A 15,285-nucleotide genomic window follows, 5' to 3' on the forward strand; every position below is an offset into this window, starting at 1 on the left:
AAATGTTGTTAACCAAAAAGTCACACTATATTTCACAGTAATGTTCCTCTAAGTATGATAAACTGCCGAGGAATAATTAGGTATAATAATCATATTATTTATGTCTAACTCCTGTGTCAACACCCACTGCCTCATTTATGAATCTTAGGTGGTTTTTCAACTTTAAATTTTTTTCACCAAGTATGATTATTCTCTTCAGTGTTTCGCTAAGTACAGTACAAGTTCAACTGTGGTGTGCAAGATGATTTTAGGTAACATAAAAATAGATATTTTGTTTTCATTTAGTAGCATTAGAGAGTCTTGTATTATATTCATATTTTGGCTTTTTTTTTAATTATGCCAAGTGATTTTGATTTTCCAAGTACTGTAGTGATATAAAGTTTCTGTTTAAAATAGTCTATTTAACCAAAAAGAGTTAAGTTGGTTTAAAGAAAAGCGTTAAGTCAGTAATAATACAGGTGTTTTACTCTGGCATGGATGTGATAAATAGAGATGACAAATATAGAGACAGAAGGTAGAAAACTAAAGTTTGAAAAATATAGCTCTTACTGGGTATTTTGGTGGGATCTGACAGACAATTTCCTGGGTATTATTTCCCTCTCATTGTATTCCCTTTAAATAGTTTCCTATCGTGTCCACAATCTTAGCATGGCAGGCTTTAATGTATATTTGTTGGGTAACTGAGTGAACAATCAACCAGTAGAAGAAACTTACCATAAGACCCACAATATCAGTCCTGATTAATTCCAGTGTAGGGACAGTAACAGAGCCATCTACATTAAATATTTATTATATGCCAGGCACTTAAACAAAATTTTACACACATCATCTAATTAAATCTCCACAACAACTTTATTCAGTAAGTATTTATTCTCTCCTTCTTAACAAGAGTAAGACAGAAGTAACGTCTCTTGCCCAAGTGTATCAAGGGTGGTCTAAACCCTAGGGATATTTGTGGCTTATGTAACAAGATGCCTGAAGATGGATGGTTCCAGGTGCATTCAGTGGCTCACAGAGGTCCAGCATCTATATGAGTCTCCTGACTTACCTCATGGTTGCAAGATGGCTGCCTCAGCCCCACACATCACACCCTCGCATGAGTGCTCCAGGAAGGGAGGCTATGAGGGTGGACACCAGCCAACTGTCCTTTCCAGAACAGCTCACTCAAGAAGCGATCTCTTTTCCAAAAGCCCCTAGCACATTTCCCCTTATATTTCATTGGCCAGAACTGTCACATGGAAGCCCCTAGCTGCAAGGGAAGTTGGAAAAAGGTCAGTATCTAGCACCGAGGTGTGGGTATCATCAGTCACAACCTCCTCTTTTTTTTTTTTTTTAATGTTTATTTATTTCTGAGACAGAGAGAGACAGAGCATGAGTGGGTGAGGGGCAGAGAAAGAGGGAGACACAGAATCTGAAGCAGACTCCAGGCCCTGAGCTGTCAGCACAGAGCCCGACATGGGGCTTGAACTCACTAACTAAGAGATCACGAGCTGAGCCGAAGTTGGATGCTCAACCGACTGAGCCACCCAGGCGCCCCAGTCACAAGCTCTTCTAAGGGCGAGGCACCTTAGATGTTAACAAGAAGAAAGAGGGAAGTTACATTCAAAGCAACATGAAGAGAAAGGAAATGTGGTCCCCAGCCTATAAAGTGGTCAGAGTCCCGAAGGCTGGGAAAACAGAGTGTTGTGAATCTCTCTAAAGGCTGGGCTTCTCAGTCTAAGCACAATTGACATTTGGGGAAGGATAATCCTTTGTTTTGTGGGGGGCGGTCCTGTGACTGTAGAATGTTTAGCAGCACGCACGGCATTGCTCCCAGCTGAGGACGAGTGTCGTAGGATGATGCAGGGGGATGCCCACCCTCAATGAAGATACCTGTGCCCCGAACAGGGGACAGAAACAAGGGTGCTCTCGCTGCTTCGGTGGTTGTGAGGGAGACAGAGAACCCCATCAAATGACTGACACTGAATTTACCACCAGCCTGAAGCGAAAGGAAATAAAGAAACGTGCTACGCTTCTTTTTTTCTGGCATGCCCAGCTCTTATGGGCTAAGATTTATACCTGCTGCAAAGAGACCCCTGACAGATCAAGGTGACACATATACGCAACTCACTGGGCCGATCAGGGACACCACAGCACCCCACTGGAATGACTCAATGCCCCCCAGCCAGGCTGCATACATCCCTGTGCCCACCCATCCCAGCAGCTCTTCTCGCTCAGGTGACTTGGACCAGGGTCCCAAATCATGAATCCACGCACAGTCAGGATGACTGACACGGGCCTGTGTGAGCACAAGTCTCAGCTGTAAATGTTATACTACAGGACTGTATTTATGATGATGTAATTAAGGGGCGCCTGGGTGGCTCAGTCAGTTGAGCGTCCGACTTCGGCTCAGGTCATGATCTCTCAGTTCATGAGTTCAAGCCCCACATCGGGCTATGTGCTGACAGCTCAGAGCCTGGAGCCTGCTTTGGATTCCATGCCTCCCTCTCTTTCTCTGTGCCCCTCCCCCACTTGCGTTCTGTCTCTTGTCTCTCAAAAAATGAATAAATGCTAAAAAAAAAAAAAAAATGTATAATGATGTAATTGTTCCGTGTGTGTTGGGTGATAGATGAGAGGGGCGTTCTTCCTTTTTGACAACCATTTGAAAAGTGTTGGAATCTTGTGCTGAAGTTAGGAGGAAACGGTAGCATTAGGAGTCTTCTAGAACAAGAAAGAGAAGACAGTTTATAACTCTGCACGTAAACAGGCTGGCTCAGTAACATTGATTTTTTTTCAGGAAGTCTATATATAACCTGCAAAAGTTAAGTGAATGTGAATGTTGAATGCAGAGTAAATTATTGTTGACGGGCACAATAATAATTATTAGTAGTATTACTATAACTAATAACTAATATAGTTATGATTATACTTTCTTAGGTTGTAGTGCTGGAGAGGGAATGTGAGGACCCTGCCCGCGGAGACTTTCCTGATCTCACCCAGGCATGTTGGAGTTCTTGGCCAGCCTGAGTCACATGGAACCATTTTATGCAGACCCAGGCATGTCCCTTGGGGAGCTAAGTGCAGCCAGGGTTCACACTGGGGCTGCTTAGCAAATCTCAAGGTCTCCTTTGGGTCTTCAGAGAAGGGAGGGGGCTGGCAAGGCATCCAGAGGGAACCCAGGAGCAGGCAGGGAGGCACAGCCCAGTCAGGAGCACGGGGCCGGCTGCGTGGACAGACAGCCTGGGGGCCCCCTGTTGAGAGGGGCTTGAAGGCTCTGCTCTTGCCATCTCAAAGTTCTTCATGTTTTTTTAACAAGGACCCTGCATTTTGACTTTGCACTGGACCCTGCCAACTACATAGCCAGTCTGGAAGACCTCCCGCCACCAAGGGCAAAGGCCTTCGAGTGGCCAGGTCTGGTTGGCTGGCCTCTGGGAGAGGCCCGGCATATGGTCTGCACGATTAGCTACAGAAAGCAGGGCAGGTGAGCGCCTTGGCTTGCGAGGCAATTGGCCTGGGTTCGTTCTCTGCCTCTGCCACTCGGGAGACCTGAGACGTTGTCCCTCAGTTTCCTCATTTGAGCAAGAACGGTGATAACGGTATTACGTCATCGGGCTTCTGTGAGGGATACGTGGGATGGCACGTTAAAAACCACACAGCATCAGGCCTCTCTTATACCAGGAATGCAGGAACTGGAAACGCTTATTGGCATAACCATAGCTGCTAGCGATACACTTCACAAACATAATTTCACAAACGACGCTAAAGATACAAGTATCCTCATTTTGCACAAAGCATCTGAGACACACAAGGCAGATGAAATGACTCACCCAAGTCCTAAGTGAGCGGCACAGCCAGGATCCAAAGCCGGGACTCCCAGGCTCAAAGCCAGCCATCTTTCAGCCACGGCTCACTCCCTCTGGGCTCTTATCCTTTCCAATAACTCTGATTCCTGAACACCAAGACTTGGATCGGGCTGGTGGGTACAGAACAGGCAGAGGAATCGCCAGGCGGTTTGCAGGCAGGGGTGGGTCTCGGCTGAGGCTGTGGCTGTGGCTGCTGCAGATGTGTCCTGGGAGTGTCCGTCCCAACCTGCGTCTGTCGCTCAGCTTCCCAACCCGAGAGTCGGCGGAACTCTCGGTTTGTCAATTGCTCATATTCACAAGCCCGCTCTTGCTGTTACCTTTAGTGAAAGGAAATGCTCAACAACCAAAAAACAAATAATCCAGTGAAGAAATGGGCAAAAGACATGAACAGACACTTCTCCAAAGAAGACATCCAGATGGCCAACTGACACATGACAAAATGCTCCACATCACTCATCATCAGGGAAATACAAATCAAAACCACAATGAGAGACCACTTCACACCTATCAGAATGGCTCATTAACAACTGAGGCAACAACTGATGTTGGTGAGGATGCGGAGAAAGAGGATCTCTTTTGCACTGCTGGTGGGAATGCAAACTGGTGCAGCCACTCTGGAAAACAGTACGGAGGTTCCTCAAAAAATTAAAAGTAGAACTACCCTACGGCCCAGCAATTGCACTACTAGGCATTTATCCACGGGATACAGGTGTGCTGTTTTGAAGGGACACATGCACCCCCATGTTTCTAGCAGCACTGTCGACAACAGCCCAAGTATGGAAAGAGCCCAAATGTCCATCGATGGATGAATGGATAAAGAAAATGTGGTATATACATACAATGGAGTATTACTCGGCAATCAAAGGGAATGAAATCTTGCCATTTGCAACTACGTGGATGGAACTGGAGGGTATTATGCTAAGTGAAATTAGTCAGTCAGAGAAGGACAAAAATCATATGACTTCACTCATGAGGACTTTACGAGACAAAACAGATGAACACAAGGGAAGGGAAGCAAAAATAATATAAAAACAGGGAGGGGGACAAAACATAAAAGACTCTTAAATATGGAGAACAAATAGAGGGTTGCTGGAGGGGTTGCGGGAGGGGGGATGGGCTAAATGGGTAAGGGGCATTAAGGAATCTACTCCTGAAATCATTGTTGCACTAGAGGCTAACTAACTTGGATGTAAATTAAAAAAAAGAAAAAAAGAAAGGAAATGCTCTCAGATTCCACACTGCAGCATGATAAAGTTTACCAAGCACGAGTGGGGTGCCCGGCATGGGGCTGGGCATCAGAAGGAGGGATAGTGGCTGGGAAACCAAGAAACAGGAGGCTGATAGCCCTGCCTCATACAGTTCATCTTCTTCCTGGAAATTCTGATCTATTCAGTCATTCGCTCATTCATTCATCCATTCGGCTTCTTCATTACAAATGTTATTGACCAATTCACGAAAAACATATGCGAATGTCTATGAACCATACAAAAAAGATGCTCAACCTCACTTACAATAAGAAAAATGTAAATGAAAACCACACTGCTAACCCACCTCTCCCTATCAGATTCGCTAAAGTCCAAAGATCTGAAAAAACATATGTTTTTGACCGAGTTTGGGGGAAGCCAGCTCTCTTGATCATTGTAGGTGGTGATGCACCTGGGCAGCTGGGTGGCTCAGTCAGCTAAGCATCCGACTTCAGCTTAGGCCATGATCTCACGGCTCGTAAGTTCGAGCCCCACATTGGCCTCTCTGCTGTCAGTGCAGAGCTCACTTCAGATCCTCTGTCCCCCTCTCTCTCTGCCCCTCCCCTGCTCTCTCTCTCTCTCTCAAAAATAAATACAACATTTTAAAAAACAAAAACAAAACAAAACCCCAAAATGTTATAACCTTATGGAAGGACACTGACCATATCTACAAAATTACATATCACTTACTCTTTGATTTCAGAATCTATCCCAGAGATACACTGGCAAAAGCAAGAGAAGACATATGCCCTGCAGTACTATTTACAGGAGCAAAAATCTAGAAGCAACCCAATGTTCATCAAAAGGAGAATGATAAATAAAAAATGGAGTTGTCACACAATGGAACTCTATACAGCAGTAAAGAGAATGAGGAGTATCTCTACCTGCTGCCGTGGAGGGAGCTCTACGATATATGGTTGAGTGAAAGAAGCAAGAAAAAGACCATGTATAAAACGCTATCAATCTAAGGACACAAATATATATGCATTTGGCTATATGTTTATGGTTGATAATACACATATTTGATCATGTTTTTAAAAGATGGAAGGATAAGCCATAAATAGACTTTAAAGATTATAAAGGGGGCGGGGGCGGGGGTGCCTGGGTGACTCAGTCAGTTGAACGTCCGACTTCTGTTCAGGTCATGATCTCATGGTTTGTGAGTTCGAGCCCTGCCTTGGACTCTCGACTATCAGCCCAGAGCCTGCTTTGAATCCTGTGTTCCTCTCTCTCTCTGCCCCTCCCCTACTTATGCTCTTTCTCTCTCAAAAATGAATAATCATTTTTCTTTAAAAAAAAAAATTACAATGGAACAATAGAATAGAGAGGAGATAGCAGGAATAAATGCTAGACCCAGTTTGGGGAAACATTTGACTTTCCCAGGGGTGCTATAACAAATTTCCACGAGTGTATAGGGGCTTAAAACACAAATGTTTCTCTTACAATTCTGGAGGCTAAAAGTCCAAAATGGGTCTCACTGGGTAAAATTAAGGTACTAACAGGGCTGTGTTCCTCCTGGAGGCTCCAGGGCAGATGGGCTCCTAGACTTTGCCAGCCTCTGGAGGCTGCCTGTATCCCCTGACTGGCAGCCCGATCTCCATCTTCAAAGCCAGCAATGCAGCACCCTGTCTCCTCTCCGAGCTTTGCTTGTATGATCACATTTCCTCTCTGACACTCCTGCCTCCCTCTTATAAGGACCCCTATGGTCCCACTGGGCCCACCTGTTTTATCAAGGTGCTATTTGAAATGGATCATCACTTCACGCGGTTACATGAATATCGTCTCTCTCTCCCCAAGCCCTATCTAGAATATGGGCTCTGTGTGGGCAGGGACAGGCGTGTCTTATTCAGTTTTATATTCCCAGTGTCTGGTACATAGATGATCGATCGATGGATAGATATAGATAGACATGTATACAAGGACTAATAATGATAATAAGTTACCTTCCAGAGTAACACCCAGGGGAAGTATTTCCCACAAACTACAAAAGCTTCAGCCTCTACCCTGAATCACTAGTTCTCAAATGGGCACAAGTTTGCTCTCCGGGGAATTTTCATCAGTATTTTTATCGGAGTGGTTTTTGTCGGTCATGTCTTTTGGGATGGGTGCCTCCGTCACCTAGTGGCTAGAGGCCAGGGATGCTGGTAAACACCCTCCAATGCACAGGACAGACCCCCCCCCCCCATGACAAGAATGATCCTGCCCCAAACGCCAAGAGTGCCAGGCTGAGAAACCCTGCCTAGAAACACAACATATTCAAATTGAAACAAACATCTCATTTCGAGTACAAGTTCCTCCTTTGACTAATGGGCAAACCGAGGCCCAGAAAAGGAAGCAACTTGTCCGAAGGTATGGAATAAGGAGGAGGCAGACCGGGCCACTGAGAGACAGGACCCCATGGCAGGAAATGAGAATGTATTCAAAGCTGCCAAGCGGAGAAAACGAGGGCCTCTTTTCCCACCCCCAATAACAAACAGGGTTCTGACTTGTTATCGGAGCTGGAGACCGGCAGCAGGCAGCGGTGGCTGGCTGAGAACCGCCCCTAACCCTGGCACTTCCCACAGTGTGCTGTACTCACTACTGGATGCCAAATCACAGCAATTAGCCGCGTCACACCCACTAGCCAACTTCACGCTGGGCTGGTGGCCCAGACTGCTAAAGAGACATGCCCTCTGCAGCTCAGCGCCTTGGCAACCATGGGCAATGTTCTTGCTATCCGTGGAGCTGGGACCACAGGGCTCTGGCCATGGGCGGGGCAGGGGGAGGGGTCTCCTCCCTGCTACTGAATGGCCCGTGGGCCCCCAAACAAAGAAGGGAGGATTACAGTTTCCCCTCACTCTTCCTGCAGCTTTGTAAGGAGCACACAGCCCTGCCCACCACCCTGCCGTCCTCCCTCACCCCCAGAGAGGTGCTCCTTATGGCTAGAGTGAGGGAGAAACCAAGGTTGAGAACCAGTTACTGTCTGAAGCATTTATCAAGCTGGGATCCAGATCTTGTCTGAAGACCCCCAGGAAAAGCTGGGTATCTTGCATACTGATGGGTAACAACACTGCTACCAACACCTGGAATCTTAAAAAGCTTGTGGATTTTTTCATCAGAAAAATCAGTGGATTCATTGGGCTGAAAACACCTGTCACTCCCAGGTCCTCATGGTGACCAGTAACACATTTTGTATCTAGACTTGGAATTTTTGAGTCCACAATGGAAGCATGCACTGGCAGCTGAGATTAAAACAACCAATTCTGTCCAAGATTCTGCCATTTGCAAAGCACTCCCACATCCTGAACCATATTGAATCATCACAACCATCCAGAAAGGGAGGCAGAGCAGGGAGTTTGAGCTGCATTTAACAGATGAGTATCTGGACTCAGAGGACGCCATGACTTGTCCAAAGTCACATACCTGCTTACTGGGAGAGTTGAAGTTCAAATTCAGGCCTTGTAATTCTCTGTCTTCTCTCCACCACGCACATACTGGGGGAAATGTTGGTGGCCAATTAAAGTCAAGTCCTCTGGGTCACCCCTCTGCCCACTGTGATGTCTCCAAAACTCTTTTGCAAAGCCCTGGGGCTCCAAACAAGAGTTTGAAGGCCACTCCCCTCTGCATCACTGTCCCAGCTTCTCCATGCCCTTGGAGGCTGATGTGTTCCTGTCCCCATCTTCTCATCGGGCCTGACCAAGGGGGAGCCTCAGCAAGATCAGAGTGAGGAGGGCAGCGGAATTGCATCAGGCTGCCTGGGTCCCTCACTGGAGGATCACTGGTCCATACGGCACAGCTCTCTCTGTTCCCACGGTGCTCTCCCTCTGGATTCAGTAACTGCCCTCTCCTCTCATTGCTTCTGACCTAAGGGTAACAACAGCTAATCAAAATACACATATCACATGATGACAAAACCTAAGGAGAAACGGAACACAGGATAGAAGATGGAGAGGTCTGGAGTTGGGGTGGAGTTGTCAGAATTTTTAATTGGGAGACTAGGAAAGACTTCACCAAGAACGTGGCATTTGAGCAAAGACCTAAGCGAACGATCAAGCCACGTGGATATCTTAGGGAAGAACTTTCCAGATGCCTGGTGTTTTGGAGCAGGAGTGGCTGGAGCAGACACACAAGGGGTGGTCCAGGGCACGAGGGGGTATCGATGGACCCGGCTGAGGGACTGGATTTGGGGGAGCGTGAGCTGGGCAGGAGCCAAAGAGAATGGGGTGAGGGTAATGATGCCTCAGCACAGGGAGTCCCTCACTAGCAGAAAAAGAACACCAGGGACATGCAACATGGACACAGCACTGGAGACTCGGCTCTAAGCCCTTCAAGAAGCCACTGCTGAGTGGGCGGGGCGTACTTAGCCCTGGACAGCACTTTCCCAGAGCTGCCCATGCCGCTCTTAAGCCCTCACCTGTGCCACTTTTCCACCCTTCCTTTATCGTGATCTGTCATTACATACGGATTCGTTTACTTGTTTAATATTTGAAGTGCAGGAAGACAGAGACCTTATTTGTCATGGCCAAAGCCATATCCCCACAATCCAGCAGACTTGGCACATAGCAGGTGACCAGTTAGTGTTTGTTTAAAGATGGATGGGTGGGTCAGTGACCATGCTAACTACTCCTAGTGGCGATGGCTAACTTTTCTTCTCCAGAAGACCTTTCATTCCAGCCCAGAACCACAGGAACCACAGCTTTACCACTGAGAAGAAAGTATATCTTTTATGCCCTCAAGGTCCACAAATCAACAAACCATTTGGCACACAGGAGGCGCCTATTAGATACACACAGACTTGACCAGGGATGGAACCTGGAAGGCCCGATTCGGCCCCGGACCTATCCCACAATTCCCAAGTGCCACGGTGAAATATGAGTATTTATATTCTGGTTGCCTTCTCCGCACACCCTTCCCATGGAGATTCTGCCCCAGTAAGTCAGAGGGATCCTCATTATGGGGAAGAGAATAAAAACTGTTTCCATAGAAAGGCGAAATTGATAAGCTTCCTTTGTTATTTTTTTCTTACTTCAAAAGGAAGCTCTTGCAAATAAATGGGAGGCCCCAAGGGGAGCGAGGTATAAAATGCATTCCATGATAATGTTATGGAAAGAGAACAAAGAAATTGCCAGAGACGGCCATCCCGGGGCGGCTGGAGGAGATTCGACTAACCTGGGAGTCTGAAGTGACCAGACCTGGAAGGAGCAAGAACACGATCCAAGTCGGCGTCAAGAGAGCCCAGGAAGTCAAGTCCACCCCTGCAGACTGGCCGCTGCCAGTGAGGTGAGCTCGTGAGCTGTACAGAGCCAGCCCAGGGCCTTCCACTGGCAGTCGCTCAGAGGTCCCCAAGGACCCTGTCGAGTGCTAACTGAGCTGCTGCAGGTCAACCTTCTTGTCAACAGTCCGAGACATTTCTCCATTCCACCCCCATCCCACCCTCTTGATGTCCAGAAGGTCGCTGGTGGTCCTATGGGAACAGAAGTCCCAGCACCTGGACCCCCCTGAGACTGGACAGTGAATGGTCAAACCCAGGGCAAGAGTTACACGAGGCCTCTACCTCTGTGAGCCTGCTTCCTCTTCTGTAAAGTGGAGAGAGTGGTACTTGACCACTACAAGCCAACAGCTGGCAGATGGAGAGAAGTGGGCCCTTCCTGCCTGTGAAGTGCCCTCGGTAGCTCAGGGGAGGGGGTGGGGAAGACGAGAGCCAGCCTGGCCCAAAGCAGAAATGGCTCCCTCAGGAGCTTGCCTCCAAGGAGCTGGGAGAGTAAGCCAGGCCACCCATTCCAGAAGTGCTCTCTTTGAAGAAGAGACAGGGGGATCAAGGCAACAAGCATTCATTCATCCAGCCATCCAGTCATTCGCTCTACAAATATTTATTGAGCATTTCCCATGTGCCAAGTGCACTGTGTGAGACCCTGGGAACAAAGCTCTGAACAAGACAGCGTAGAGTTCAGTGAGGCAGACAAGTACTTAAAGATACAAATTTAACTACAGTTGTAAAAAGTGCTGCAAGGAAAAACTAGAGATTGCTTTTGTCAAGAACTATGAGGAGTCTGAGATTTACCCTACTTGGCAGCCAGCAAGTTAGCTTGCCAGTTTTATGACTGCTGGCAGAAGACACGAGACCCCTGGGTCAGAGATAAGAGACAGTTCACAGCACAGCAGTAACAAGAGTATCAGCATTTTCCTGCTCCAGTCCCCCAAGTTCTAGTTCCCACACAGCAGTGCAAAGACATGCAATGAGTTACCTTATAGGATAGGAACTCTGAGCTTAGGAAACCCAAATCCGTGTGTGTGCATGCGTGCGTGCGTGCGTGCGTGTGTGTGTGCAGTAAATACACATAACATACGTTTTATCGTCTTAGCCATTTCTAAGTATACAATTCTGTAGGGTTAAGTAGTTTCTCATTGTTGTTCAAGAGATTTCCAGAGGTTTTCCTTCTTTCGAAACTGAAACACCATACCCATTAAGCAACAATTCCCCATTTGCCCTTCCCCCACCCTCTGGTGACTATCCTTCTACTTTCGTCTCTCTAAATGGGACTACCCTAGAGACCTCCTAGAAGTGGAACCATACATTATCTTTTTTGTGACTAGCTTGTTTCACGTAGCATAACATCTTCAAGGTTCGTGCATGTTGCGGCCGGTGTCAGAATGTCCTTCCTTTTTTGGTCTGAATAATATTCGGAAACTCGAATCTTTCATAATGGACAGGAAACATGTCTACCCTCTGCTCTGGAGAAAGATACATCTCTATCTTCCAGAGCTATTCACTGCACAAACAACATCTAAAATAGAGTCTGGGAGGAAGGCAGTTAGCGCCTCTCCTTGCAAGATGTGCAGAAATGCAAAACCCCCCCTCGAGAATTGTCCCCAAACAACTATCAATCCAAACAGATTCTGCCCTCCACCTCCTCGTTGATGCTGGTTACGGACGAGCTACTAAACACAGGGCTTCAAACGCCAATGGTCTGTGCCCTCACGCAGTTCACAACTAGTCTCAAGTCATACCTCCAGACAGAAGACTCCAGCACAGGGAAGTGGTACATCTTCGCTGTGGAGGATATGGGATTTTTGTTTCACTTACATCCAGCAAGTTCACTCCTAGGAATTCAATAAAAACGAGTGCGCATGTTCACAAAAAGACTCACACATGAATGTTCACAGCAGCTTTGGTCACGTCGCCCATAACTGGAAACAATCCAAGTGCCCATCAGCAGATGGATGGAAAAGCAAAACGGGGTGTGTCTGCACAATGGGACACTACTCAGCAGGGGTAGGGAACGAACGGACACTTGCAACAACATGGCTGCGGAACACCAAACTCTATGCTAAGCAAAGGAAGGCAGGCTCAAAAGGGTCCCTTCCATATGGTTCCATTCCCGTGAAATTCCAGAGGACACAAAGCTTATCTATGGGGCGGCAGGGCTTGCCTGGAAAGGGGCCTGAGGGAACTTTCTGGGGTAATGGAGATGTTCTATTCTGTGATAGGTATGTGAGTTATTACACAGGTGCACGCATTTGTCAAAATGGATCAAACCACCCACTTAAGATCTGGGCATTTCACTATATATAAACTATACATTAATACTTTTAAGTAGTTTTTAAAGAATAGGGGCTTTGGAATCAAGCAGACCAACCCCTAGACTTTTCAACCATGTGACCCAATGGATTCTCCTTTGTATTTAAGCCCATTTGAGAAGATTCCCAGAGAACCTCAGCCTCTCATCTGTGCATGGCCAGCACCTTGCACCGAGCATGGCCTGGACCCAGCACTTAGCAAAATGGCGTCAAATGCACCAATAAATGGGTGGCTAGATGGACGGCCTTGAAGCCTTTTTTTAAGATTTTTTTTTTCTGTTTTTATTTTTGGGAGAGAGAGAGACAGAGCATGAACAGGGGAGGGGCAGAGAGAGGGGGAGACACAGAATCAGAAGCAGGCTTCAGGCTCCGAGCTGTCGGCACAGAGCCCTTCGTGGGGCTCAAACTGATGAACCGTGAGATCATGACCTGAGGCCAAAGTCGGACGCTTAACTGAGTCACCCGGGTGCCCCTGAAGTGTTTTTAAGAGTGGTCTTTGTTCCCACAAATCAAATCCTCCCTGAAGCAAATGAAGGTGATTCTGCAGATGTTTAATTTTTCATTGCTTCCTGAAAACTGTTTCCTTGTTTAAGGACCGTTTGAAGTCCCCCCCCCAAATCCACCTAGGCTAGGTTTATTCCTTCAACCCAAACAGAGTTGTGGAGCCCTCTTGCGGGCCAGGTGCTTGAGAGAGAACGGTGAATAAGACAGATGTAGTCCTGCCCCCATGAAGCTTGCGTTCTGCTGGAAGAGATAATAAAAACGTAAGTTAAACTCTGATAGGGATCATTTCAGGCACTGATCAGAGCTCTGAGAAGAAGAACATGGAAGATGTGAGAGAATGTGATGGGGGGGGTGGGCTTCAGATGGAGGCATCAGGGGCGGCCTCTCTGAGGAGGGAGCATCTGAGCTGAGACCAGATTGGGAGGAGCAGGCCTCATAAAGAGCTGGCAGAAAAGCATGCCAGGTGGTTAGTCTTGGGGGGGGGGGGGGGGTGCAGGGGGGGGTGTCCCCTGGGAGCTCGGCCTTCTGACACCCTGAAGAGGCAGAGGCTGATACAAGGCAAAAGGGCTGGGGCCGGAGCTGTTCCCTGTGCTCTGCCACTCATTTGCTGTGCAAACCCCACACATCTCTCACCCTCTCTGAGCTCCAGGAGCACTTGACAGGACACTTGCAAAGCACAGACTGCACTCCCTTAAGGTTTTGAGTCCCAAAGGGCAGAAGACCGAGGGACGGAGTCCGCCAAGGCAGCGCCCTTTGCGACACAGTGGATAGAGCTGAGACTCCAAAGCTCTGACAGCTTTGCTGCTACAAAATGAAGATGTTCTCCTATCTCCCGTCCCTGTCTGCGGGAACAAAACAGGGTGGCAAAAACCCAGAGGGCTCCGCTTAGCTGTCAGCAGCCCTCCGACCGGCTGCAGCCTTGGAAATAAATGGTCCCGTCAGCTGCTGAGGAGGGTGAGCTCAGGATTTCAGAGGAAAATGAAATAAGAGGGAACGCAGCCCAGAAGCAATGCAAAGTAACGACAAGAGTACTAAAATCTTCCACTGCAGCAAGACGGATGGATGCTCAACGGGGCGCTGACCTCAGACGTGGGGACACGGGAAATGAGCTCATGCCCAAAGGCTGGATGGTGGTCCCTGTGCCTGCAGGATCCATGGGCCATCTAAGGGGACCGGGCCCGGGCTGGTGGGGCCACTGCTTTCCTGCCTCCCCCCTCCCCACCCTATGCTCCCCTTGCCAAAGGCTTTCGCCCCTGCGTGTCTCCGGATCTAACAGCCTGCAGTAACAGGCTTGCGGGCTGGCTAACTTCAACCCTGTGCCAAGGAAAGAACGCGCCCCACCTGACAGGAGGGAGACCACCCCAGAGAAAACAATAATGAGCCCATCATCTACCGGTGCCTCCAACTGTGCCAAAATGAAGGGGCCGGGGTCATTCTGGCTACGTCGCAATCACAAGCGTCAGGTTTCCTGGCCGTGCAATCCTGAGCAAGTAACTAACCTGGGTCTCTGTTCCCTTGTCTCGAAAATGGGGAAAATAATAATACTGCCTGCAAAGCGGGGGTGGGGGGGGCGCCTGGGGGGGCTCGGTTGGTCAAGCATCCGACTCTTGATTTCAGCTCAGGTCATGATCTCACAGTTTGTGAGTTTGAGCCCTATGTCAGGCTCCGCGTCAACAGCACAAAGCCTGCTTGGGATTCTTTCCCTCTCCTTCTGCCCCTTCCCACTCTCTCTTTTTCTCAAAAATAATAAACATTAAAAAAAAACAACAACAACAAAACCCTGATCAAGTGTTGTTCCCCTGGCTCTGTGCTGACAGTGCGGATCGTGCCTGGGATCCTCTCTCCTCCTCTCTCTCTGCCCCTCCCTCACTCGTGCTCACTCTCTCCTTCTCTCTCAAAAATAAATAAACCTAAAAATTTTAAAAACAATACTGCCCACAGACGATGAAAAGTAAATGTAAAAATCTGAGAACAGTGTGCTCTCAGTAACCTCATTTTAATGCTTTTATTGTTTCATTTTCACATTAACTATCTCTCCACATGTACAGGTAAAGCCAAAAAGTACCAGCCAAGTTCAAACACCGATGTGAGTTCATCGATCCTAAGAATCTGTGGACTGGATTTATAGCAAGCACCCT

Source organism: Leopardus geoffroyi, chromosome A3 (genome assembly GCF_018350155.1).
Source record: "Leopardus geoffroyi isolate Oge1 chromosome A3, O.geoffroyi_Oge1_pat1.0, whole genome shotgun sequence".
NCBI lineage: Eukaryota > Metazoa > Chordata > Mammalia > Carnivora > Felidae > Leopardus > Leopardus geoffroyi.